This window comes from Sciurus vulgaris, assembly GCF_902686455.1.
Source record: "Sciurus vulgaris genome assembly, chromosome: 3".
Classification (NCBI taxonomy): Eukaryota; Metazoa; Chordata; class Mammalia; order Rodentia; family Sciuridae; genus Sciurus; species Sciurus vulgaris.
In genome coordinates, this window is record NC_136463.1 from 17,726,425 (window position 1) to 17,752,788 (window position 26,364).

Genomic DNA, 26,364 nt, shown 5'->3' on the forward strand with positions numbered 1-26,364 from the left:
CCTGGGGGTGTGGCTCAGTGGTAGAGCACTTGCCTATAAGCATGTGTGGGTTCAATCCCCAGAACTAAAACAAAACCAGCAGAATCAGAAACCCCTTTGTAAAAACCACTTACAATTAAAGAGCACAATCATTTTTCCTGTAAGTCACAAAATATTGATGATTAAGCAACATCCAAGGGACAAAGAGTGTCCCGACTCCTCAAGCCAGTGCTCCAAAGGCTTGTTTTAGGTGAAAACATAAAGAATGTGGTGAGATGCTACTAAATGAGCTACTAAATGAGTAATTAGGAAAATCGGATTAGACAGTAAGAGCAAGGATATTGCTAGATCCTAATGTGCATCCTAAGGTAGAGACTTCTACTTCTTCCATGTCTGTTTTAAGAGATGAATCATTCATTCAGTCTCCTATTGAGCAAACGAGGCATCTGCATGTGAAGTAGCAGGCAGAACAGGCCTCTTAAGAGGTCCCTGGCCGAATCCCCAGAACTGTGAACGTGCTGCTCGGCACGGCGAGGGGAGCCGGGCTGTGGGTGAAACTGGGTGCTCGCCCGTCGCTGACGCAGACAGGGAGCTCACCCTGGGTGACAGGGTGGCCCGGTGTGATAATGAGGGGCTTTAAACTTGCAAGAGGGTGGAGATTGGCCCAGAGAGGGTCACAGTGAGAAAGGCTGACAGTGATAGCGAGCTTTGCAGATGGAAAGGGCCGTGGGCCAAGGTGTAGGGCAACCTTTAATACTGGAGGGGGCCAGAGAGCCGGTTCTGTCCTGGACCCTCCAGCAAGGAACGCAGCCTTGCCAACCTGACCTGAGCCAGTGTGGGCCACTCCAGATTTCCGACCTCCAGAACTGTAGGATGATATATTTGAGCTGGTCTAAGTCATTACATTTGTGGTGATCTGCTACAGCAGCAAATAGAGAGCTCTGCTCAAAGCACGTGGGCTAGCGCTTCAATGGCAACCTGAACTCTGAGGGGCAGAAGGCAAGAAGAGGGGCAGGACGGAGAGCGGCCCTCAGCCCTTTATATTCCGTCTCCCGAGGCCAGTCTCCAGCCTGCGTGGCAGCTAGGGCTCCAGGAGGGTCTGGTGCTCACCAGGTGAAGAGCAGAGCCAGGCTGGCAACCCGCATGTCTGTCTCCAGGGCACTCTGCACTTCTCAGCAGGGCCTCCCTTTCTCTACACTCAAGCTAAGGGGTGCCAGCAGCCCCCAGTGCCTGCTCTGTCTGGTTGTGTTCATGGAGGGCCCAGAACGACAGACACCCCTTCTCTCCACGCCTGCAGGGTCCTCTCTTCCCTCCTGTCCCTTCCCAGCTCTCGTCCTCCCACGGCCGCAGCAGTGGGCACAAAGGAGGAGTGGATGTGGGCTGGGGGCTAAAGGGAGGAGGTAACTGGGGGGGCAACCCTCCAACATGGCAGCTCTCGTAGCACGAGCACATCCGCACACCAGGAGAGGGTTCCTCTTCACTCTGGAGCACGGACTGGATGGGGGAAACGTCCTCTCCCAGGTGGGTGAGCCGGCAAGGGACGCGCCTCCTGCCGTCACCCATGCTACACAGCCCCAGGCACGCGGGCCAGTGTACCTGGGCGGCGAGTGTGGCTCGGGCAGTCGAGGGTTGCAGGCGTTCAGCAGCACACCTGGGACTGACCTGACTCGGGAGAGAGCTTTGGGAGATGTCTGTACGTGGGCAGGTGATGATGCAATGGAGGAGGGACTTTTCCTGCTCACAGAGATCCACTTAATGAAGAGCAATGCTCAGCGTTTAAAAGGCACCAATTCAGACCCATCCATTAGTCCCTTCAGTGAAGATCACTTTAAATAAAAGCTGCCAAGCTGGGGGTGTAGGAAGCATCTATTATTAATGGACAGAGAAAAGCAGGCTCTGAAGTGATGGGCTGGCCACTTGCAGCACATTTGGAGGTGGATTTGGGGACTGATTCCAACATGTCAGCAGCGTGATAAATAAAGTTTATAGTTGCTTTCTATGCACAAAATGCATTATTGATCTGCATGTGCCGGGCGCACGATGTGCGCATGTGCCCTCCAGTCCTACAGGCAGCCCCGGGACCGCTGAGGGCAGGAGTGGGCCATGCAGGGGGAGGGCCGTGCGAGTGGCCGGCCCTCTGGCCCAGCTCTGGCTGGGCGGCTGGGGAGACCTTGTGGATCAGGACAGGGAGCAGGCATGATGAGGCAGGCACGCAGCAACCCCTGCCAGGGACCCAGACAAAGGAGCAGACGCGGCCCCTGCCCGTGGGCATATCCAGTCTGGCCACAGAGGCACGTGTGCAAATAGTGAGTGATGCAGGGGTCATTTCAGAGCAAAGTGACCCGCTGGCCAACTCGATTCATGGAATGCTGCCTACTATATGCAGGACGCCAGGCTGGTCAGAGGAATGGAGGCTGGTTCCCTGCCCTCTGGGGTCTGGTGTGGGAGGGGACACAAAGGGAGAAACAGTCCAAAAAGAGAGCGAATGAGCAACTGGCCAGAGCCCTGGGCGCCCAGAATCTGTGAGCTCCGTGTGAATCGGTGCTAGGGACCCACTGTAGGGGCTGCGGGGAGAGGGAGCTCCTGAAGACTGGTGAGGTGAACTTGAACTGAAGACTTGAACCAGGGCAGGCTGGGCGGGGGTAATCCCCCCTCCTCTGGGCTGGACAGAGGCAGTACAAGGCCATTGTGAGGCAAAGGGGACATCACAGGCAAAGGGACACCACTGGTCAAAGTGGCGATGGTTAAAACAGAGGACCTTTTATTTTTTAAAAATAATTTTTAGTTGTTAATGGGCCTTTGTTTATTTATATGTGATGCTGAGAATGGAACCCAGTGCTTCACACATGCTAGGCAAGCATTCTACCACTGAGCACAGGCCCAGCCCCGACACAGAGGACGTGGGAGGAGCTCAGGTCAGAAAGACGGGGAGCTCAGGTCAGAAAGACGGGAAGCTCAGAGCCAGCTGAAATCCTGCACCAGCACCATGGGGACCTCTCCTTAAGGATCCACAGCCGTCACAGACCGGCCCTGTGTGCTGGAAATTAACAAAGGAGGAAGAACGGGCATCCTGGAGGTTGGGCTCTGGGGTCCGGGGCAGAGCTGCTAATTCTTGCACAGTCCAAATCCTGTGCTGCCTCTGAGTTAAGAGCGTGGGGATGGTAAGTGACCCTGGCAGCGTGCCCATGGCTGACCACTTTTCCAGGGCGATCCTTGGACTAGGAGCAGCGGCAAGTTACATAATGAAGCTGTGAAGAGGCTGGGCCAGAACTCCTTAGAAAAGTGTACAAAGCCTTTGAGAGAAGGAGGAGGGGCGAGTGGAGGGGAAAGGGAGGGGGGGTGGCGTTGGAGGAGGAGACGGAGGCCCTGCCCAGGAGGGGCTGCCAGCCTCTTGGGAGGCACAAATCTCGGCACAGCCTTAGCTGTACAAACGGCAGACCCCACCGCACGGATTTTCGATTCCAGTGCGGGGCTCTTGGATAGAGCAGCCCTCCCCAGGAGGTCTGTCCTGGAAGGTGGAGAGCATCTGTCCAGCCAGAGAAGAGCAGAGCCTCCCGTGATTACCTACACAGAAAGCTCCCTCTGCCTCCTCGATTATTAGCCTGTGGTTGTTAAACTCAGTAGGATTGGAGGTCCTTCCTCTTTTTTTTTTAATTATTATTTTTTAGTTGTTGATGGATCTTTATTTCATTTATTTATCTATATGTGCTGCTGAGAATCGAACCCAGGGCCTCACACATGCTAGGTGAGTGCTCTGTCACTGAGCTGCAAACCCAGCCCAACCTCCTTCTAAAAGGAGAAAAACTCAAACTGGCCTCAAGCCTGGTCCACCTTCCATTGGGTGAAGAAAAGAGGATGTCACTTTGTAGACCGGCAACAAAGAGGCCTGTACAGTCTGCCAGGCCCCTGCCATCCCAGCAACTGCGCAGGCTGAGGCAGGATAGCAAGTTCAAGGCCAACCTGGGCAACTGAGTGAGACCCTGCCTCAAAAGATAGAAGGCCTGAGGATGTAGCTCAGGGGCAGAGCACTTGCCCAGCACGCAGGAGGCCCTGGGTTCAGCGCCAGTACCGTGGTGGTGGTGGGGTGGGGGATTGTGCAGAATCTCCCAGCCGGCCCGTGGCAAAGGAAGACAAGAAGCTAGCTCCTCGTGGGGCCCAAGACACCCTGCAGTTCAATCCACGGTATTTCCAAGAAGTGCTGACTCTGCATCCACCTGGGAATGTGCTCCAGTGTCTGCCTGCTCCTGTGCTAGCCAGCCGGTGGCCCTCAGTGAGAATAGTGACAAGGATCCTGCTGGACACATGTTCAACCAAATGGCCAATGATGCTTGATCAACTGTCCAACCAAACATTTTTGCCCCCAGTTCTAGAGACTGAATTCAGAGCCGTGCACACACCGGGCAGGTCCTGTACCACTGAGCTATACCCCCACCCTTTTAAAATTTTCTTTTGAGACAGTTGATCACACTGGCCTTAAACTGACATCCTCCTGCCTCAGCATCCAGAGTCACTAGGATGACAGGCATGTACTGCCAAGCCAGGCCAAAATGGATTCTTTTAAAATTGTTTTATTGTTTGCAGAATTAATCAGAAAGTAGCTATACATGAAAAAAAAAAAAAAAAACAATTAAGAACAAAACAGTCCATCAGTGCTATGGTTCAGTAGTTGCTAAATTGTAGTAACTCTTGCAGTTGTCTCACTTTTATGAAAATTCACTTGTTAGCAAATGAACAAGGATTTACATAACATATATCAGACCGCAACCAAACGATCACAACTCAGACACAAAAACTATCACAACTCAGACACAAAAACTACTTAATAAGAAATCATGTTATTTTATTTTACTCTTTATTTTTTCTGAGGTGCTGGGGATGGAACCCAGGGCTTCTCCCTTGCTAGGAAAGTGTTCTACCAATGAGCTACGTCCGCAGCCCTTTTCCTTTTTTGTATTATAATACTTAACTTTTATTTTAAAAATCTTGGTGCAATGATATGTATGAGAGTTCAGTAAGAGAAAAATTTTGTTGTCTGCATTTTTTCTGGCCACTGTTACAATCACATCATTCCATGATTATTTCTGAAACTAATTTAGTCCTCCAGAGAAAGGGGCTGTTAAAACAAAGGTCAGCTCTGGTTGTCAAATGTCTGGGGACGCCACTGTTCCGTAGAGTGTCACCCGGGGACAGAGGGAACCCCTTCAAGAACCTGCCAGCCCCATCAGTCACAGATCTGCAGGAGAATGAAGATGGGCTTTCCCCAAGACCACCGGTGCCTGGTCCTGCCAATGCTCCTTTCTCCAAACGTCACCTCATACAGCAGCCAGGGTGACAGAGGATTCTAGAAGGTAAGACTCCGAGTATGAAGGTTGGCAACAGCTTCCTGGGGCCAGGATGTGAAATCTGAGCAGGGCCTGCTGGCGGCTGTGTTCCTGGCCGGTCAGCCCCTGCTTGGCCCTGGACACAGAGGCAGCAGCCAGCGCGTGTGGCCCCTGCAGCCGCGACCTACTTCCCGGGCTACTGGCGGGGACAGGGCGACAGTGACGAAGCAAAAATAAATGCATGTGGAGGGAGCCCAGGCCAGTGGAACTTCAGACCGGCCTTGGCCTCTTCAGGCGATGAGAGGCAGGATCAGGAGTAGAAGAGTCCAATCTTGGGAACTGAACAATCTATAGGGTCAGTGGTGATAGAACTGAACAATTTATATATCAGTGGTGATAGAAAAAAACACAGGCTCTATAGCCAAAAGATCTGGGCTCAAATTCGGAGTTTGTTGGTTTGCTCTTTTTTTTTTTGGTACTGGGGATTGAACCCAGGCGCACTCTATCCCCAAGGCACTGAGCTGCAACCCCAGCCCTTTTTATCTTTCATGTTGAGACAGGGTCTTGCCAAGTTGCTGAGGCTGGCCTGGAAATACAGGCGTGTGTCACTGCACCTGGCCGAATTCTGGTTCTTAATGTACTGGCTGAGTGACGTGGGCAAACGACCTGACCACTATGAGTCCCACTTTGCTTACTGATGATGTGAGGATATAACCCTGTCTCCAAAGCCTGCCCTGAGATGAAGCCAAAAGCACGTCTCTTCTCTGCGGACCTGGATCCATCCTAGTTCCCTCTCCTATAGTTTCCAGTAACAAAATATTCTACAGGGCCGAGTGAGATTTGCAGCCCTCCTCAGAGCTGGCGTGGTGTTCAGACCCAGGGACCCCTCCAGGAACGCAGAGTGTCAGACCTTGGCCTGCCAGAGGCCGATACGGTGAGGCTGTGCTCAGGGCTCAGTTACCAGCAAAACAATGGCCAGGTAATCCTGCATTTTAAGTAAACACGTGCACACTGCGGGTGATGGAGAAGAAATCACCACGACACCCGACACTTGGGAACTAGGGGACTGGACTGCAGGTGGGGAAAAGAACCAGGAAAAGAAGGAAGGTCTAACTTGTGAGTTACAGAACAAAGGGGTTTTGCTTTGGCTTTCAGGTGGAGCTAACAATGATTGAGTTCTCTGTGTCTATTATCCCTCCCGACCAGGTCACGAGCCCAGGGTGGCCATTTTTACCATCGCTGGGGGAAGATGACTCAGAGGCAAGCGCAGGCAAGGAAGGGTCCTTCCAGGTTCTTGGTGACATAATCTGAGTGACTGGATCCAGCTGTCCCTGATATCTATTCCTGAATTTTTCAAATCTAAATGAATTAAATTGTGTGCAAAATCAGTTTCTTGGGCTTCTGTTACTTGCAATTGAAAAGTCAACACATTCTGGCTCAACTCTGAAATCCCAGACTGCCTATTTGTGGCCTCCTCGCCTGAAGTTCCTTTTTCTTACCTGTATAATGGGTATGACCACTCCCTCCTCAGGCACTGGGCCTGCCGCATGTAAGATGTATAATAGATCTTGGCCATCTTTTAGTCCCTTGAAAACTGGGCCTCAGGGTGAAACAACATTTTATGAAATATGAAATATGAAATATGAAAATAACACATTGTTATCTACGAAAATGTCTTCATCATCCTATCATTTGGAGAGATTGGTTTTTTAGGGGTTTGTTTATTCATTCAAAAAAAAGCTACTGAGGATAGGTACAGTGGCACACACCTGTGATCCCAGTGACTTGGGAGGCTGAGGCAGGAGGACCGGGAGTTCAAAGCTAGCCACAGCAACTGAGAGAGGCCCCAAGCACCTTAGCAAAATCCTGTCTCAAAATAAAAAATAAAAAGGACTAAAAAAAAAAAAAAAAAAAAAAGGACTGGGGATGTGGCTCAGTGGTAAAGCACCCCTGAGTGAAATCTCCAGTACCCAAATACTGAAAAATAATTTTCAAATATTAGAAAAAGCATAATGCAGGTCACTGGTCCTCAAACTTGTGCATTGCAATAAAAATACTGTGTATCTGTTGATGTCTGGCTCTAGCCCAGGGATTCAGCTGGCCAGGGTGGGGCCAAGAGAGTCAAGTGATTCTAATGTGGAGTTAAGGTAGGTATCCAGGGTGCAGGTACCAGGCCCATAGCACTGAGTGACACAGACACTTCTGTCCTTGTGAAGGTCCTGGAGGGGAAGACTGGACACTCAAGTGAACCAAGGGTCATAAGGGAAGGCCAGTGAGACACAGAAGTATGAGATGGGTACTGTGTAGTCTGGGGTTTGGAGAAAACATCCTTGAGGCAGCAATATTTATACTGAGACCCAAAGGGTGAATACAAGTTTGCAAGGTGGAAGGAAGGAGGTAGGAAAGAATATTCCAAGCAGAAGGAATAGCATATGAAAAGGTCCCAAGATAGAAAACTACAGTTTTCAAGGGACTAAAAGATGGCCATAGGGGCTGGGGTTGTGGCTCAGTGGTAGAGCCTCACTGAGCATGTATGAGGCCCTGGGTTTGATCCTCAGCACCACATAAAAATAAAATAAAGGTATTGTGTCCACCTACAACTAAAAAAAAAAAAATTTTTTTTAAATGGCCATAAGGCTAGAAGATGAGGGAGACAGCGAGCTAGATGTGAAGCCATCAGAACATGGGACTTGCTTGTTACTGCATATGAACCTGGCTGTGCTGACTAATACACATGGGTACAGGAGGAAAGTAGGGCTGAGACCTGGTTGGGTTCCAGTGAGGTGGGTGGCCACATTGGAAGGAAATGGAGGTTGTAGAAGTGTTGAAGATGGCTTTAAAAAAAAAGTCTGGGAAAAAGAGAGAGCTAAGGGGGAGTGAGGGAAGGGGGCATGTTTTATTTTGTTGTAAAGAAGAGAATTAATTATTTAAGCCTTCTAACTGCTGACAGGGAAATAGTTGAGGAGGAGAGAAATAGAAGGGAAAAAATAATCTAAGCAAGGTTCCTGACATGGTGGAAGAGGTGGAGGGATGACAACAGGGCCTCAGGGTGCAGGAGGGCCTGGACTCAGCAGAGCCGCCCAAGACAGCTGCCACAGAGGCACCCAGCACGGACTTTGGCCCTGAACAAAACAGTGCTGAATTAGCACCCCAGGAATGCTGACTCTGGGCCTCCCACCACACGGGTCAGTGGAGCAAAGCACCTGGACCCTGGATTCTGGACATTTGCTTCTTCCTAAGACAGTCACACCAAGGCTACCCCAGCCCTGACACGGAAGGACCACTGGCCTGCAGTTGCCTAATTGAGTGATACTATTTCCAGCACGGAAATGGTCCAGCATGCACGGATTCATCTGCCTCCCCCCGTTTTTCATTTTGAAAATTTTCAAAGCTATATTAAAGTTGCAGAAATAAAGACAATAAGCACCATACACCCCAACAGCAAGATTGTAACTTGGCAATATTTGTACTCTCTGTATGTGTGTATATATATATAATTTTATATATGTAGATATACGCCTGTATGTATATATACTTTTATAAAATATTTTTTCCAGAGCTATTTGAGAATCAGCTAAGGACAGCCTGGTGCCTCATGCCTAAGAAGCTTCCTGGGGGGAGGGATGTTTATGCCAAGAGCTGAACCAGGAGAAGTCAGAAAGGTGAAAGGGAGGGTAGAGAAACCTCTCTACAAAGAACAAGCCCATTCCCTGCAGAAGCCTCACTCCCATTTACACACCCTCCTACGGGGTGGGGTGAGCACCCCCAACCTGAAATTCTCCAAAAACTAAAACCTTCTGAGTGTCCATGTGATACTCCAAATGTCTCAGATCTTAGAACATTTTGGATTTCAGAATTTCAGATGAGGGAGCTTCGGCTGACAAAGTCTACGCACATATTCCTAAATCTGAAATACTCCTAAGCCTAAAGCATTTTTGGTCCCAAGCATTTCAGACAAGGGAAGCTCAATCTGTGTAAGCCACACTCTGATTTCTCTAATTGTCCCAAAGTGTCCTTTATAGATGGATCTTTTTCTTTGACCCAGGCTCCAGTAAAGGGTTGTATTTAGTTGTACTTAAAGACTTTTGGAGCCGTGCACAGTGGCACATGCCTAGAGTCCCAGTGACTTGGGAAGCTGAGGCAGGAGGATTGCAAGTTCAAGGCAACTTAGAGAGTCTCAAAACAATTTAGTGAGACCTTGTCTCAAAAAATAAAAAGGGCTGGGCACTTAGCTCAGGGGTAAAGCTCTCCTGATAAAATTCAACTCCCAGTACTCCCCCCTCCAAATCCTTTTAATTTAATTTATTTTTTAAAGAGATACGTCTGGCTATATTACCCAGGCTGGCCCTGAACTCCTGGGATCAAGCAATCCTGCCTCAGCCTCCCACATAGCTGGGACTACAGGTGTGCACCACTACCCCCAGCTTAACTCCAATTTCAAACTTAATTCTTATTTACAAAGCAACATATGCACGTTATCCCAGGGAAATACAAAGAATCAGGAGTGCTTACCACCACTGGAGAAATCCCTATTAATGTTTTCTCACATTTCCTCTATGCTTTCCCCCATGCATTTTAAAACAGTTAAGATTATACTGACTCCAATTTGTGCCACGCCCCCACGTTTTCTGTGGTACTGGGGGGTGGAGCTTAGGGCAAATGCTCCACTACTGAGCCATGGTCCCTGGGCCGTGCTCTTTTATTATGTCGGAAGTGTTTCCTTCCCTTTTTCATACTGGGGAATGAGCCCAGGGGTTCTGTATCACTGAGCTAATCCCTAAATCTTTAAAAAAAATTTTTAAACCTAAGACAGGGTCTTGCTAAGTTGTTTAAGGCTTAAGTTGCTGAGGCTGGCCTCAAACTTGCAATCCTCCTGCCTTAGCCTCCCAGATGACTGGAATCACAGGTGTGGTCACTGTGCCTTGCCTTCCTCGGGGCACTCAGAACTCCATCATCATGTCTTCTAATGGGTGTGTGCTAGTCTACATAACTGTTTACCAGAGGGTGGACATTTAGCCTGTTTCTGAGATTTACTATTATAAACAACACTTTGATGAACATCTTCACGTATAAATCTTTTCCATGTGACTAGTTGTTTCCCTAGGATAGATTTCTAGAAGTGAAATTCTGAATTGGAGTAGCAATATTTCCAAGGCTCTCCATGTATACTGCCTCTAATTGCTTTCTGAAAATCTGTCCAAACTTACTCCCACTTACATTGTGTAGGAACCTGCCTTCAAAAACTGCTGTCTTTGTAGTCGGGAAGGAGCCCGAGGGTAAGTAGAACTGGGGCGCACAGGGGGAAAGGTGTGGCCCTGGAAGGGAGAACCCATCAAAAATCCCCTTCCACAGCAGAAACCCAGGAGAGTCGGTATAGACCACCAGATCCCAGGACCCCCTGCTCAGCCTGGTGCATGGGAGGCATTCAAAAAATAGGTGTTGGCCTGGATAAACAAATCCAAGAACCTATTTCTGAGTTCCTATGGTGGGTCCAAAACCTGAGAAAGGGAGAGTGAAGGAAAAGAAAATCAAGGGTCCCGGGCCCACGGAGTCAAGGCAGAATTCAGCACTTGCAGTGGTCAGTTCTCCTGGGCTGAGGGCCTGCAGACCTCCGCCCCCAACCAGGCAGGTCCTGGCCAGCTCAGCTCCCAGGTCCAGCAGCTGAGAAAATGCAGGAGGACAGGTGGGGGTGTCTCAGGTGCCACTCCCCCCACACTGCCCAGGAAACAGCAGCAACAGTTACTCAGGAAATAGCCAGGCCTCTGGCCAAGTGGGGGTGCTGCTGTCCAACAGGAGCCTGGCCCAGAGGAGCGGCGCCTCCCTGTCGCAGTGGCTCACAGTGGACGCTGTCGCTCTATTGGGATGATTTCACATCAGTGACGCCTGGTTGTCACCGGGACGCCAAGTGGCAGGAGCAGCTCCACTGATTGAGCTGGCCTGGGTGGCCATGGGGACCTGTGGGTGCTTGATTTCCAGGGGCTGCATGGCCAGGGAGGGTGGGCATGACATCATCGCCGCCCCTGGGGCAAGGCTGGGCCTGTGAAGCCATGGGGTCCAGGCCTTTGTCTGCAGGCTTTGGTGCTGTTTTTGCTCCTTTGCCTTCAAAGGGCGAGTGACGGATGAACAGGTTAGAAGAGTGGAGGCCAGGAAGCGGGACGTGCGCCCCATGCTCCCCAGTGTTTGGGGGATGACAAGCCTCCCCACTCCCCATGATCTCTGCTCCTGACCATGAACTGAGCAAAGGAGCCTTCAGAATGACAGGTGACTTAACGCTCGTGTGGCTCTACACTGTGCATCTCTGAAATGAGTTTGGAGAGTGCAGACTTTGAACACCTGCTGGGGCCGCGTGGAGGCTGCATCCTGGCTTCGCCACCTGGGACTGCCGGCTGGCCGCCTCCTCTCCTCTGTGTGCAGATTTGCTGGGGCCTGTCTCTGTCTCACGCCCCTGAGGCAGGATTATAGTTGGATTCCAGGAGAGACAGAGCTCAGAAGCAAAATTCAAAATGAAGGGCTGTGAAATGCACTAAGAACGCACTTAAGGATCTTTCCTTTAAAATCAAACACTCAGTGGGGCCAGTGGTGCACACCCATAATCCCAATGACCCAGGAGGCTCAGGCAAGAGGATTACAGTTCAAGGCGCAGCCTCAGAAATGTAGCGAGATCATCTCAAAATGAAAATTAAAAAGGGCTGGGGCTACAGCTCAGCGGCAGAGGGCTTGCCTAGAATGTGCAAGCTCCTGGGGTCAGGCCCCACTACTGCCAAAAAAACCCCAAGTACCTGTGTAGCACGACATGCAGAGCTCTATTCTAAGCACTCTACCAAGATTAAGTCATGACTGTGAGGCAGCTGTTTCAGAGAGGTTGAGTGACCTGCCCAAGTTCAAGTTCACAGTTAGGACCCAGCAGAGCTAGGGCTTGAACCCAGGCTGCCTGGCTCTATAGTGGGTGCATGACACCTCACTTCCACGTCAGTAGAAATGCAGGATGAATGTTTTTACGGCACAAACCCTCGCAGAGGTAAGAGCTGAGTCTGTTTCCCACTGGTTTGCGTCATTCAGAAAAGGTGCTGTTAGTAAGCGGGCAGGTGCAGGTTTCCAGCGAGGTGACACTTGCTAAGTCAATGAACTTAGTATGTGCCCATGAGCACACGGGGGGAGTGAGACCCGAGTAGGAGAGGCTTGGATCACCTTTTACAGGAGGCGCCCAGAGCCACACAGAGCCTGAAGATGGCTGGTGCTGGCATGCCCCAGTGCCTACCAGTAAACCAGGGACAGCCAGATGTTTGCAGGCTACCCCGTCCTGCTGGTGGGCCCTATGGGGCACCTGCTACGGAGAGACCACTGTTGCCTGGCTGTGGCCAACATGGCCAGGGCTCCCTGTTCTGGAGATGGTGGGTGAGGCTCCATCTCTCTGCCCTCTGCTGACTCCTTTGAACATCTTGCTTGATCTGAGTCCAATTCAGGATTTGGAGCAAGTTTCGTTAATTCTGTTCTCAGTTTCTGGCTCCAGAGGTGATTCCTGAAGGTTCTTAGAACCCAGCATGGTGGACTTGCTAGAGGGGATCGAGTCCCAGTGCCAGCCCCCTCTTTAGACTATGTTCCCATCCCATTCTCAGTGAGGAACCATGAGTCACAACAGAAGAGACCCAAGGCTGGGTGGGGGCTTCAGGTGACACCTGTCCTAGGTGCCCTTTCCTTCAGAGAATCTCTGGACGTCAAGATACAGCAACGTAGCAACACTAAATTTTTAGTATGCCTAGCTAGGGAGGCTGTAAGAGGGTGTGTTTCCCTGATAGACTGTTTCTCAGGGACTGGGACTGAGTGGGTCCCAGTGCCTGGAACACAGAAAGCATTTCAATGGACTCGCAGGGTATCGTCACGCTTTAAGGTCTAACTTGCCTGGACACTTTGGCTGGGTATTTTGATAGAATATACTAATTAAAAGAAGGCAACCCATAAGCATCAGACCAAAGGAACCCTGAAAGGGCAAAGGATAAGGCCATGCACAGAGTCGGAGGGAGGTGTGGGAATCTGGCACTCAGACCCACCTGCCGCGGGTCCTGGGCTCTGGAGCTTTGGACCTTGCTAAGGGGAGTCTTCTAGTGCACTGCCCCTCACTTCTGGCAGGAGGGTGCCCAAACACCAAGGTCTCTTCACCTTCGAGCTGGGTGTGGTGGTGCACACCTGCAATCCCAGCTACCTGAGAGGCTGAGGCAGGAGGATTGCAAGCTTGAGACCAGCCTCAGCAATTGAGCCAGACCCTGTGTCAAAATTTAAAAAAAAAAAAAAAAAAATGTCTGGGGGTGCAGCTCAGTGGTAGAGCACTCACCTAGCCTGTGTGAAGTCCTGGGTTCAAACCCCAATAAAAAGGATCAGGAAAGGAAACCTCAGGAATTTCTTCCTGCAGTCTGGCTTGAATCCCTTCTGGATACAGTGTAGACCAGACAAACAGCCCTGAGCATGCGACAGAGTTCCCACACCGCTGACCTGGTCACCGGCATTGACAACAGGAGTATTGAATGAGATACGATTTCGGATTTATCCTGAATATTTATCTGAATATTTATCTGCCACACTAGGTTCTCACTTCCACGAGATGCCATCCTTAGCTGGGGACTTCACGGCACCACACTGTAGGGGACACTGGATGACATGAAGCTCCACTGGGCTTTCTGCACCTGTCCCTTGGGGTAACTGGCAGTTTGCTGGACTATACAATCTGTGGCCCCATGGCTTTTCCTCCAGGCCACCCTGACTACAGGAGCAGGGGCTGGGCTCCTGACTCAGGGAGTGAAGGCTGAGCAGCCCCATGCCCTGGCTGGGGCATCTTCCACACAGCGTGCCCACCATGCTGAGAACCGTGCAAAGACGCACACCTGGGGCGCACCTGGCCGCCTGTGCTCACCAGCCACGTCGTTATCACGTGTCCACAGTATGGCAGGCGCTGGGCGGAGGAGCAGGGCTGTCCTCACCGGTCAGCAGCCCTCCAGCCCCTGGCCCGTCGTTACCCTTCCCAGGGCCCACTGCTGGACCCCGCAGAGGGGCTCTGCTGTGTTGGGGCCTTCAGATGTGTCCTTTGTGGGTTGGGGATGACTGAGGGGTGGGGGTGTCTGTGGGATTTCCAGGCCCTGGAAGGCGTCTGGAGGGGGGACCTTCGCAGCCGGCCATTCCCTGTGGGTGCTCAGGACTTGGCTGAGGGGCGGCTCAGTGCTGTGCTTTACACATCGCTGCTCTTCCTTACTACAGCCCCGAAGGAGAGGCACTCTTATTCTCATTCTCAGGTGAGGAACTAGGCTCAGAGAAGTAGATCTACTTACCCAAGATCACACAGCTAGAAGGGAGCAGGCAAGATTCAATCCCAGGTAGTGCTCCAAGCCCTGGGCCCTTCCCACCATATCTCACCTGCTTTCCAGGGGGGTCCACTGCATCTCGTGTTCAACTCTTGAGTAAGGTATGATGGCGGTAAAATGATTAAATCAGTAGTTAGGGAAAATGGTTTGTTTGAGGGGCTAAGAAATGGGTCAGTCAAGTTCAGGGAGGGATGAGGAGAGAGGAATTCCTAACAGCTTCTGTTTTGTGCTAATAGTGAGATAGGCTGACTTTGGGAAGACAAAGGAAAGAGTAAGGGAAGAAGTGATCAAAATGGATTAATAAAATGGATGGGGCTGGGGAGATAGCTCAGTTGGTAGAGTGCTTGCCTCGTAAGCACAAAAGCCCTGAGTTCAATCCCCAGCCCTGCAAGAAAGTAAAGTAAAATAAAATAAATATATATATATAAAATAAAATGGACCTTGGGGCTGGTGTTGGGGCTCAGAGGTAGAGTGCCTGCCTGCATGCATGAGGCCCTGGGTTCCATCCTCAGCACCACATATATAAATACATTAAAAGATCCCTTGACAGCTTAAATAAAAAACTTTAAACATGGACTTTAACGCCCGCCCATCCCAGGGTCTCCTGGGCGGGGTTGCCAGGTCCCTGGTACGGGCAACGGGAGGGGCACCTCCACCCTGGGACCCCTCCACCTCCCTGGGCAGGAAAACCTCATTAACCTAATTGATATTTTCCAGCAGCAAACACCGCTTCAGTTACTCAAGCCACGGGGACAGAGCGAATGGCCTGCTCGCGGAGGGAGGCGGTTCCAGACAGGATGCCACGCAGGCTGGGGGTCACGGGTCAGTGTACAACGATCGGCATTCGTTTTTAGCAAAGGCAACTCAGCCTGGGTGCTTTAGGGATAGGGCGTGCCCCGACTCGGCCGTTCTTTGAGAGGTGTAGTTGTGGTTTTGGTTTGATTTCTTTTTTTCTTATTTAAGTTGTTGATGGACCAGTATTTTACTGATCTATTTATGTGTGGTGCTGAGGCTCGAACCCAGGGCCTCACACATGCCAGGCAAGCGCCCTACCCTGAGCTACAACCCAGCCCTTTGCTGTGATTTCTTTTTCTCCTGAGGGCGTGTCCTGGCCACCGGCCTGAGACAACTCTAGCTCCTGCCTGGCACACAACAGGGTGACCACTCAGCCTCAGTATCTGTCACCCAACACAGGATGGTGCCACCCTCCAAGGCAGAGCTCAGCCTCTGTGCCACACAACACGATCTGTCAAAGTGAGGAGATAGCGGAAGAGTCCCACGCTGTGGGAGAGTGTGGGAATGTTCTGGAAAGCTGCTGCTGAGGGACAATCTGCAAATCAGATCAGCAGTTCCAGGGACCGGCATCCATCACTTGAAAGGATGAACTTTTATTTCATGATCTCAAATACTGGGCTTCCCTGCAATCACTGGCCCAGTGGGCTTGAGGGTCCCTCTCTGGGTGGCCGGGTCACTGGAGGGAGGTGATGTGGGGCACAGGAGGTAGTCTACCTGAGGAGGGAGGCAGGAGACATCTGTGAGCCCAGCTTTGCCTTGAACTTGCCGTGTTACCTTGGGGCTCATGTCCCTGTCTTCTCGAGTGGCTCTGGTACTTGTTAAAATGCCACACTCGTGGTCTTTGGTGCCCTGTGCTGTTGGCACCTCTCTGGATTTTCTCAGCATAACCTCTGGAAGCAGAGGAGGTGTGGGGAGAAAGGAGGTCCTGCAGGAAGGTGGGAAGGGAGGCGGGAGACTCAGTGGAGGGAAGCAACACGCTGGGAGCTGTCCCGACACCTTACCACCCTCTCTGGGCCCTCCTTTCCCTTCCCTCCCAGGCCCCTTGTCATATGGTTCACTGGGGAGCTGGGGTGGCTGTCAGGAAGGCAGAAGAGGAGGTTCAGGCAGGACGTGGGGCTCTGGGGAGTTCAGAGTCCTGCGGGCGGAGCTGGTGACTCCCATCCTACATGGTGGGAGAAGCTCTGGGTGGGGTCTGTGACACCACACGCCAGCCTCAGCGGGGAGCATCCGCACACAGCACAGTAATGAAAGCCCTCTGAGAAGTGGCTGGGACACCTCCAAGGACTGAAGTCCAGTTGCTTCTTGCAGTGTGGAGACTGTCCCCGAATAGCATGGTCTTGGGGCTGTGCTCTCAGTCCTTCGAGGAATGTGGGGGATGAGTGGACAGCATGGATTCTGGAGGAACTCCAGCCCAGCGCAGTGTCGAGGTCACTCGGAGGGACTACAGGGCAGGGTATAGAAGTAGCACCCTGGGACTTGCTGCGGTGGCCCTGCTCTGGGCGGCCGTGTCCGTTTCCTCCCCTTCCAAATGGCAAGTGCCACCCAACCCAGAGTGGTGAGGAGGAGGCGATGAGGTCATTTGTGTGAAAACACTAGCAGAAAAAATAGCGTTGAGGTTGTTTTTGATATAAGGGCTCAGCATGAAAATGGTAAAGAGACACATCAGCCCGCCCGGCCCCAGGGGACTGGCCCGGGGGGACCGGCCCGGGGGGACCAGGGCGGCTCATGGGCTGGTCTGGGTTGTCCATGACAGGGATTAGACACTGAAGCACAGCAGCCGATCTCCCCTTGCCTGCCTACCCCAGCCACCTCTGCCTCCAAGAGAGCACTCTAGAAGGTTTCTCTGTGTTCTGCTACATGTTTTATGCACACTACACACACACATACGACCACACGTGTGTGCTCGGCTTCCAGTAAGTTCTATTCCTACAACTGATCTGGAAGTGTCCTCCATCTAAAGCAGTGAAGTGCCCACACCACAGGGCCTGGTGTGGCCGAGCTTCCACCTCCCCGGGTTGCACAGGAGGGTCAGGCCAGGTCAGAGCTTCAGGGATGTCATGCCTGTCGCCATCTTTTAAAAGAAATTTCCAGACGTTTTCGCCCATTTGAAGTGTACTGGCACGTGAGCATATTTATCTTTTTAACTAAAAGTTACACGTGGAAAAAAGAGTGGATGGCATAAAAGGGTGCAGGGGGAAGACGCAGCCCCTTTCCCACCATGACCTCCCTCTCCTGGGGCTGCGTGGGAACACAAGTCCCACCTCTCCTTGCACAGCCGGGCTCCACGCGGGCGGCTACTTTCCTCGAGGTGGTGCCCCTCGTCCCTCTCTCGCTTCTCTCAAGGGCCACACACCTCGGGGGCATCCACTGTGCGTGCAGGGGCCCACCGGTTTCCTTAGGGGCCACACGTGACACGTCTGCCTGGACCACTGTGGGACACACTCCTGCAGGGACCCCCGACGGAAGCCTCCGCTCACGCAGGCAGGGTGGATGCTGGGGGCAGCGACGCTGTCAAGAGCGTCCTGTGGGGCGGTGGTGGCCAGGCCCAGGCAGCTCACTGCCCATGCCCTCTGGGTCTCTGCCATCTGATGGCAAGCAAAGGCACCCTGCTGCAGCTGGGCATCCATCTTCTGATCATGGGTCAGTAGAGCGGATTTCATGTTTGATATCTGGTCCTACTTTTTTTTTCTTCCCAGGAGGGACCTGTTTTCCTTTTTACCAGGCCTGGGTATTTGGAACCTCTGCCTATTCCAATGGCCCACAGCCCCTTACGGCCCTAGCACTGTGGATTCTGTGGGCATCATTAGCAGCCCGAGGTGTAAGGGAGCCAATGGTAAGTGACAAACCCTTGTCCTTACTGGCCAGGCCCCTGCTCCCTGCCCACAAAACTGGCATGGGGGGGTACACTCTTCACATGGGAAAATGGGCCATGTCTGTCCTGCCCCGTCACATGGACTTTAGAGTGTGATGCGACAGGAAGTGATGGAGACGTGTTCTCCCGAAGGCTCCCCAAGGGAATGCGGAGCCTGCACCTCCTCCTGCGGCTGCCCATGCCCCTCAGGCTGTGGTCATGTCCTCTCCTTCAGCAAGCTGGGCCACCATCTCACAGGAGAGGGAGGGGAGCTCCAGGGCTGTGGGATTTCCAGGGGCAGCTCAGGGCAGAATCACGTGAGTTCTGACTGGTTGGTGACTTCACCTCGAGGCCCCTGGCTAATGGCTAACTCACCCTGACACAGGGCTTCTGTATTACAGTAGGTACTCCAACCACCGTGGAAGGAGGAAGTCACTAACGCCTGTCTAAGTGCCCCCTCTTTTGTTCAGAGGTGGCTAGTGAAGTTCAAATTGGGGGTTTACAAAGCCCACTTCCTGAGAGCTCCCCAGCTTTCTTCTAAATTTCAAAAGCCCCTTTCTTTGGCTCTGGTTATGATGGTTGCCAAGTAAAATACAGGTGGCCCAGTTTAATTTGAATTTCAGATAAGCAACGCATAACTTTTTCAGTGTCTGTCCCAAGCACTGCATGGAACACACGTACTGTGTCCATTTCCTGTGACTGCTGAAACCAAACACCATAGACAGAAGCTTCATGCTACAAATGTCCATTCTCCCACAGTTCCAGAGGCTGGACGTCTGCAGTCAGTACCACTGGGCTGAAATCAGGCATTTGGTGGGGCCACATGACCCTCAGAGGCGCCAGGGGAGAATCCCTTGCTGGCCTCTTCCAGCCTCTGGTGGCAGCCGGCAACCTGTGGCTTGTGGCCACACCACTCCCCTGTCTCCATTTCCACGCTGCTGTCACCCCTGTGTTTCTAGTCTCTCTCTGTCTCGCTCTTAAAAGGACATGTGATTGCATTTGAGACCAGCCAAAATACTCCTGGATGATCCCCTCATCTGGAAATCCTTATCTAATCACACCTGAAGAGACCCTTTTTGGAAAATAAATTCACATATTTGGAAATAAGGACAATAGGTCACATAGGTCCTGGGGATTGCAATCTGATATTTTTGGAGGACATTCTGCAGGCTGCAATACTTAAACCAAAAAAAAAAAAAAAAAATTGTTACCTGTTTATCTGACATCTGAATACCTAGACAGTTGTGTTTTAATTTGCCCATTCTGACAGCCCTGCCGGGGTCACACCTGTTAGGAGACGGCAGTCTTCAGTGACTGGCTCTGCTCTACTTGACCCGCTTCCTGGTAGGTGTGGGGGCCCAGAACACAGACCCAGCCCCTTTCAGGAAGATCTCGGTCTTTGAAGCGGGGCTCATGGTTTACGGCCGTATTTCAGTTTTTCAGGAGAATCTGAAAGTCTTTAACTTTTTCAAAGATTCTGCCAGGGGCTGGGAATGTAGCTCAGTGGTAGAGCACTTGCAGGGTGCTAGAGCCCCGGCTTCCATCCCCGGCACTGGAAGGGGGCGCGGGGAGAGGTCACTGCAAATGCGTGCATCTTTCCACGGTCAGCACTCAAAATACCAAAGCGGGATCTGCCCTTTGCACCCTTTGGAAGGTAGAAAGATGAACAAATGCCCAACGCATGCATTTGTTTCCCTTATTGCTCCCAAGTCTCTTGAAAAAGGACTTCCCTGGGTGGCACACACTCCTAGAGTTGCAGCTGCTCTGGAAGCTGAGGCAGGAGGATCACCAGAATCCAGGAATTTGGGCCAGTCTGGGTAGTACAGTCCCTGGCTCGGGAGAAAAGAAAAAAAGAGAAGAGAAGAGGAAAATAGAAAAGAGGAAAGAAAAAAGAAGTGAAGAGAAAAGAAAAGAGGAAAGAAAAAATAAGAGATGAGAAGAAAAAAGAAAAGAAAAGAGGGAAAACCCTTAGGTTGTAATCTGCACTGAATTTACTCATGTATCCATTTCTTCATTCGCTAAGCCAGAAGTGGGCACTCATTCTGTGCCACGCACCACGCCAGGCACCGAGGATACAAATAAACCACTGCTCAGTGGATGGGTGAGTCGGGAGGCCTAAGAGGGTGGAATGAGATGGTGTCAGGGAAAGCAGACACAGATGATGCGCACCAGTGATGTGAAAGTGGAAAGTTTCAATGGACTCGATTTGAAACCAGAGACATTCAGTTAATTACCCAATTATCTTTAAGATCTATCTACCATTTTTAGTATTTAGTTGCCAAAAAAAAAAAAAAAAAAAAAAAAAAAAATTTCCCCCCCTCTTTTTCTGTCTTCTGGATCCCTGGAAGCACAGGGGAGCTCAAGGCTGGTCCTCTGCCTCCTCCCACTACCCGACCCCAGGAGTCACACCTGGGTCTGCCAACAGGGCCTGCAGCCGAGTATCCCTGTTCAGCTCATGGCAGGGGTGCGGGACCCCGATTTCTCCCCTTTCCTGTCCCCCATCACTACGGTGCAGGGAGCACTTTTTGGCACAAATGCCCACTCCCAACATCTTATGCCAAATGGTTTGATTTTTATTTTTTCAAAGGAAAAAGCAATCCATTTATTTATCATATGGTGTTAAGTCCTCAAGCTATAATCCCAGGCCTCTGCCTTATCAAGCCAATCAACCAACCCACCCACACACCATCTACCACCGTTTTCCTTTGTCTTTTGGGGTAAAGGCACTGGCTTGATAAATGGCAGGACTCCACTCAGGTGAAAGCAGCAAGTGGAAAAGCTGGGTGAGCTCTGGGGAGCAGAAGCCCACGTTAGGGAGCAGAGGTCCTGGGTTCAGATCTCCTGTCAGCCTCCAACTAGCCTCGTGATTTCAGGTGCCACTTAACTTTCCTGAACCTTGCTTAATCTCCTTGAATTTCAGTGTCCTAATCTGTAAAAGAGGAGAGGGATTTTTTTTTTTCATCGTTGAGGATCAACCCCAGGGCCTCATGCACGCCAGTCAACTACTCTACCACTGAGTTTACACTTTCTAGTCCTAGAATTCTAGAATTTTTGTTGTTGTTGATGATGTTTTTTACAGTACTGGGGATTGAACTCAGGGGCACTACCACTGAACTACGTCCTCAGCTCTTTTTAAATTATATTTTGAGACAGGCTTACTAAGTTGCCCAGGCTGGCCTCTAACTTGTGATTCTCCTGCCTCAGCCTCCTGTGTAAGTCACTGATTAGAGGCATATGCCACCACACCTGGCTAGAATTCTTAATTTACAGGTTCATGTCAAGAATTAAGTAACACCATATAAACCATAAAATGCCATCTACTCGGGCACATCCCAGTACCCCAAAATCTGTAACCAGTGTGCTCTGGGCTGTCCAATGGGCAACAGAAAGAGATGACCTCTGCCCAGCCCCTAACTGCACCAGGACTTTGAGCAAAGGTGCTCACACTCTGCAGCTCCTGCTGGATCCGGAGGAGCTAAGCAGACCTGCACTCAGTCCCAGGCTGCCCATGTTCTCTCTGGGGGCGTCAACTTTCATTTCTGGGTGCTTTTGAAGATTTTCTTCTAGAATGCCTCACCGCTCACTCTGAATACATTTTCTCTACTTTTTAAAAAAATATTTTCATTAGTTGTTGAAGGACCTTTATTTTATTCACTTATTTATATGCGGTGCTGAGAATCGAACCCAGGGCCTTACACACGCTAGGCGAGTGCACTACCACTAAGCCACAACCCTGTACTCTGAATACATTTTATAGGCTTAAATGATCCCTGACTCCTCAGGGCTACAAAAAAAAAAAAAAAAAAAAAACCCAATAAAATCAAACCAAAACAAAAACCAGAAACCGGTCAGGATCTCACATAGGGTATCTTCATTTTTTTTTTTTTTTTTTTTTTTAGCTGATGGATTTTGAAAGTGCTGGAGAGAAGGTGGGAGGCAAGAAGGGAACAGAAATGGGTGCCGTTTCGGTGGGAGGGAGGGCGTGGGGGTGACGGGTCAGTACCACGAAGGGCCGGGGGTGTGGGTTCCGCCGCGTGCACTCTTCCCCTTCCCAGCGAAGCACACTGGTGTGGGCACGCCGGGGGAGGCGGCTGGGCCTGGCTGCCCTCCCTTTCCTAGCGCAGAGGGCTTGCTGAGTCTGCCTCGCCGTGGAAACAGCCCCACATTAATTACACTTCTCCCTGTAGGTGCTGCTGGGAGCCGACCTCCGCCTTCCTGAGTCTACCAGCGCCATCGTCCTCCTTTGCCCTCGCGGACCCCCAGGGCGATGGGGCGGGTGTGACCATTTTTCGCGCTTTGCTTAAGTGAGCAGGAAGAAAAAAGGAGCCTCTCCGTTTCCTAAGTGTGGACCTGTCCATGGCACTAAATTTGGTTCTGCCGTCACTGGCGATGAAGCGGCAGCCTGGTTTAGAGGCTTGCTTTCGTTTTAAAATAATTTCTCCAGGCTCAGATTACAAGTGACCCATGCTCAGGGGCTGGAGGGCACGCCTCCCTGGTCCTTTGCACCCAAGACAGTCTGCTGGCTCCTCCACTGCTGGCAGCGCTTGTGCCTCCACGAGGCATCCCCGGGCTCCCACCCAGTTGTGACATCTCTGCACCTCAGTTTGCTCCTCTGCAAAATGGGAAAATAACCCCCTTCCTCACTGGGGAGTGAGGATCGAATGGAGCCATGTTTTTAGTAAAATAAATGTAATCTGCATTTTCATACAGCCAACCTCATTTGGAGTACCGGTGGGGGTGGTAGGCGGAAGTAGGGCAAAGTCATAGTGATAGAATATTTCAGAGGAAGGGTGATTTTTTATTTTCAAGTGCACAGAGCAATGGAACTCTGTATCAGTGGGTGGAGGACCTACTTTATTAAAATGGAGTGTGCAGGGGCTGGGTTGTGGCTCAGTGGTAGAGCCCTTGCCTGGCATGTGTGAGGCACTGGACTCAATCCTTAGCACCATGTAAAAATAAATAAAGTTTTTTTTTTTTTTTTTTTAATGTGATGTGCAGCTGACAACAGCCTGTGATGGATGAGTACCCAAATGCTTTCATCCAGAGCAAGTGGGTTGAGCTCCGCGCCTGTGCACACACCCAGGGAACAGGAGAGCCCAGGGAGACACAGTCCCTGCCCTCAGAGCACAGCCTGAAGGGAGAAGAGGCCTGCACACAGCCGGGTGCACGCAGTAGGGCGGGGCGAGGGCGGACAAGGAGGCACTAGCCACTGCAGAGCAAGTGCTGCGGGCTCCCTGTTTTTTTTTTTTTTTTGCGGTGCTGGGGATTGAACCCAGGGCCTTGTGCTTGCAAGGCAAGTACTCTACCAACTGAGCTATCTCCCCAGCTCTCCCTGGTCTTGAGTACAACAGTGGAGCCACTTCAGGGAGGACCGACATGGGTGATTTAAACAGAGGGAGGGAGAGGACATCCTCCGCACAGGCAGGGAGCCAAGGGCAGGCTGGCAGCAGGAAGTGGGACTGGACGGGGAGGCCGCACAGAGGTCCAGGCCCAGGAGGGTGGTGCGAGGTCGGGGTAGGCGCAGCAGGTGATGGAGAGCCTCATCAGGGACTCGGGCTCCAATGAAGATGTAACAGATGACAGAGCTGATCTGGGAGTTTGGGAATGGTATGCAAAGTGGGCTGGATGTGAATATTGGAACTGAAACTGGGAACAATTCATTATTGTTTCCATCATGATCCCAGGGGGAGGAAATAAAGCCTAAGTCCCTTTTGGCACTGGGGAGAACAGGACTGGAAAGAGGGGCACCCGAGGCAGTGCTGGGGGAAACCCAGGGATCTGTTCCAGCATTCGGAGGAGGAGCAGAGCTCCAGACTGTGCGCTTTGTCACACTGGGGACTGAAGCCCGCAGCCCACCTGAGTGGAGCAGGCGGTAAGGAGGGCACATCGAGTTACCAAGGAGCATCGACATGGGCCTCTGTCCGGGCTCAGGCCCAGCCCTGAGGTACAACTGACAGGCCACTGTCAGGGACCAGCCACACACCCTGACAGACATCCCCGCATCCACACTGGAGAAGCCCTCTGTTCTCAGGAAGATGGTAAATGAACTTCAGCCCAGTTCCAGTCAATTCAAAGCCTTCGATTAATGAGCTATCAGAATATTACACCATCAAAGTCCATGCCCAGCTGTAATTGAATCATTCGTGCCCTAATCTATTTCCGTCTCAGGCTGAACGCTCTGCGTGGCGGGGAGAGGCTGCCCCTGGGCATAATTAGAATATGAGATTCTGTACCAAGTCCCTGACTGATCAGGAAGCAGCTGAAAACCCCAGAGAAAACAGAAACGGTCCCAGGAAATTCCATCCAAGGGTCACAACATGAGCCAAAAAGGAAGTTCCAGCCCCTTTCCGGAGAAGTCTGCACTGGCAGGGGCTGGGAATTGCTGAGGTCAAGCTAAAGCCATCCCACCCACCCTTCTGCACCCTGCTTTGGGTCTCCTTTTCTCCAACAAAGGGACAGAAAAGACCAGAGCGGACTGGTTTGCGGCTGCCTAGCCATCCATCCTGGGCATGGGCCCTGTGACCCGGAGCCCACCCTGGGAACCAGCTGCCCTGGCTGACTGGAGCTGAGGAGCAAGGCAGCGGCAGCTGTGCCATTTCAGGCTCCACTCAACCCAGGAGGGACTTCAGATCAGGCACCTGACTAGGCTCCTGGGAAATATCCCTTTCCCTGTGCACTGTCCTCTGAGATGCTCCAAGGCATTAGAGAAAGCTTTCAGTTCTGTGCTTCCAGTGAGGAGAGGGACTGCCCACGTCACCATCCGTTCTGAGGGGGGAGCCTGCATGGTCCCCACTTTGGAAGATCAGAGATCCAGGAATCCTTCATCTTTGCCAAAAACTTCATGTAGTTGGTAAATGGGAAGTTAGCAGTTAACTCCAGGGGATAGCAAGTCTAAGCGGTTAGTGATCACAGACAGGGTGTGAGGCGGTGCCTGGCTTCTGTAATTCAGTCTTGCTGGCAACAAAAGATTGGCTCATTTTTAAGTCCTTTTTTTTTTTTTTTAAAAAAAAAACTCAGTCCAGAATGTCAACTTATAACAAGAATCCTGCCAATTAAAAAAAATTCTTTTTTTCCTACATTCCTCATCAACCATCAAACTTTGGTTCCTGATTACCTACAGCACTGAAGTGACCCTGAAAGGGATGTGTTTCAGTGTATTCAGTCTTCATTAGCACTCCACAGGGAACAGAGTGTGTCCCTTGCTGGCCTTTTCTCAGGCACGGTTGAGATGCTAAGAAGGGGAGGAACCTTAGGACCAAAGGAGGCAGCCCTGAGCCCAGCAGAGGTGCCCAGGATGCCTGTCTGTCATCCCCATAGGCTTATCCAGGGAAAATATTAAATAGATTTAAAGCAGGGTCAAGTGAGTCTAAGTCTGTAACCCATCTCTCCACTATCCAAGCGGATTTAGGGATGTTTTACAAAATCAATCCATCGTCCTGTTTCTAAAGTTGGTCTCACGGCAGGCAGGCAGTTGCAGAGGCCAGGTTGAACTGATGCACCTGGGTAGAGCAGAATGGGAACCTGCGGAGACATTCCTTGGCCTTAGGGACAAGGCAAGACAAATGAACGACAGGAGGGCTGGCGACTCCCCAGATGCTGCCTCCCCAAGGGCAGAGGAAGGGAAGGGGTTCATGAGTCTACATCGTGATCTCCACTGGGCCTCGGTGGGGCAGGAGGTCCAGTAGGGTTTCACTGGCACCTCTGAGCTTGGCTTGGCTTACAGTACAGGCACCTGACTATGGCTGTTCAGATTTCAGCAAACTCAATATTAAAATCCAGGCATACAACAAATAAGATAGTGTATATTCACATTTATACACACACACACACACACACACACAACAAAAGAGATTAAGTTGTAAGCTTCCCTTATGCATTTAAGCATCGAGCTTCAGATTATTAATTAATTGATTGTTTCTCTCTCATTTATTTATTCTTTTGGTACTGGGGATTGAACCCAGGGGTGTTCTCCCAGTGAGCTACATCCTCAGCCCTTTTTTTACTTTTCTGAAATAAGGTCTAAGCTGCCGAGGCTGTTCTTAAATGTGGGATCCTCCTGACTCAGCCT

The 26,364-nt window shown here is 51.2% G+C and overlaps 1 protein-coding gene and 1 long non-coding RNA gene across 16 annotated transcripts in view; one reads left to right on the forward strand and one right to left on the reverse strand.

Moving 5' to 3' along the window:
* MAPT (microtubule associated protein tau) overlaps nucleotides 1-26,364 on the reverse strand; it is a 98,926-nt gene that overhangs the window by 63,676 nt on the left and 8,886 nt on the right. The gene's annotated exons all lie outside the window — the stretch shown is intronic.
* LOC306656618 lies at nucleotides 2,944-6,866 on the forward strand. Of its 4 annotated transcripts, none has more exons than XR_013762585.1 (4): nucleotides 2,944-3,140; nucleotides 5,154-5,339; nucleotides 6,128-6,279; nucleotides 6,456-6,866. It is a non-coding gene; the product is annotated as an uncharacterized lncRNA (long non-coding RNA). The 4 variants fall into 4 exon arrangements; XR_013762586.1 differs by having other exon boundaries at nucleotides 6,507-6,866; XR_013762587.1 differs by having other exon boundaries at nucleotides 6,128-6,234.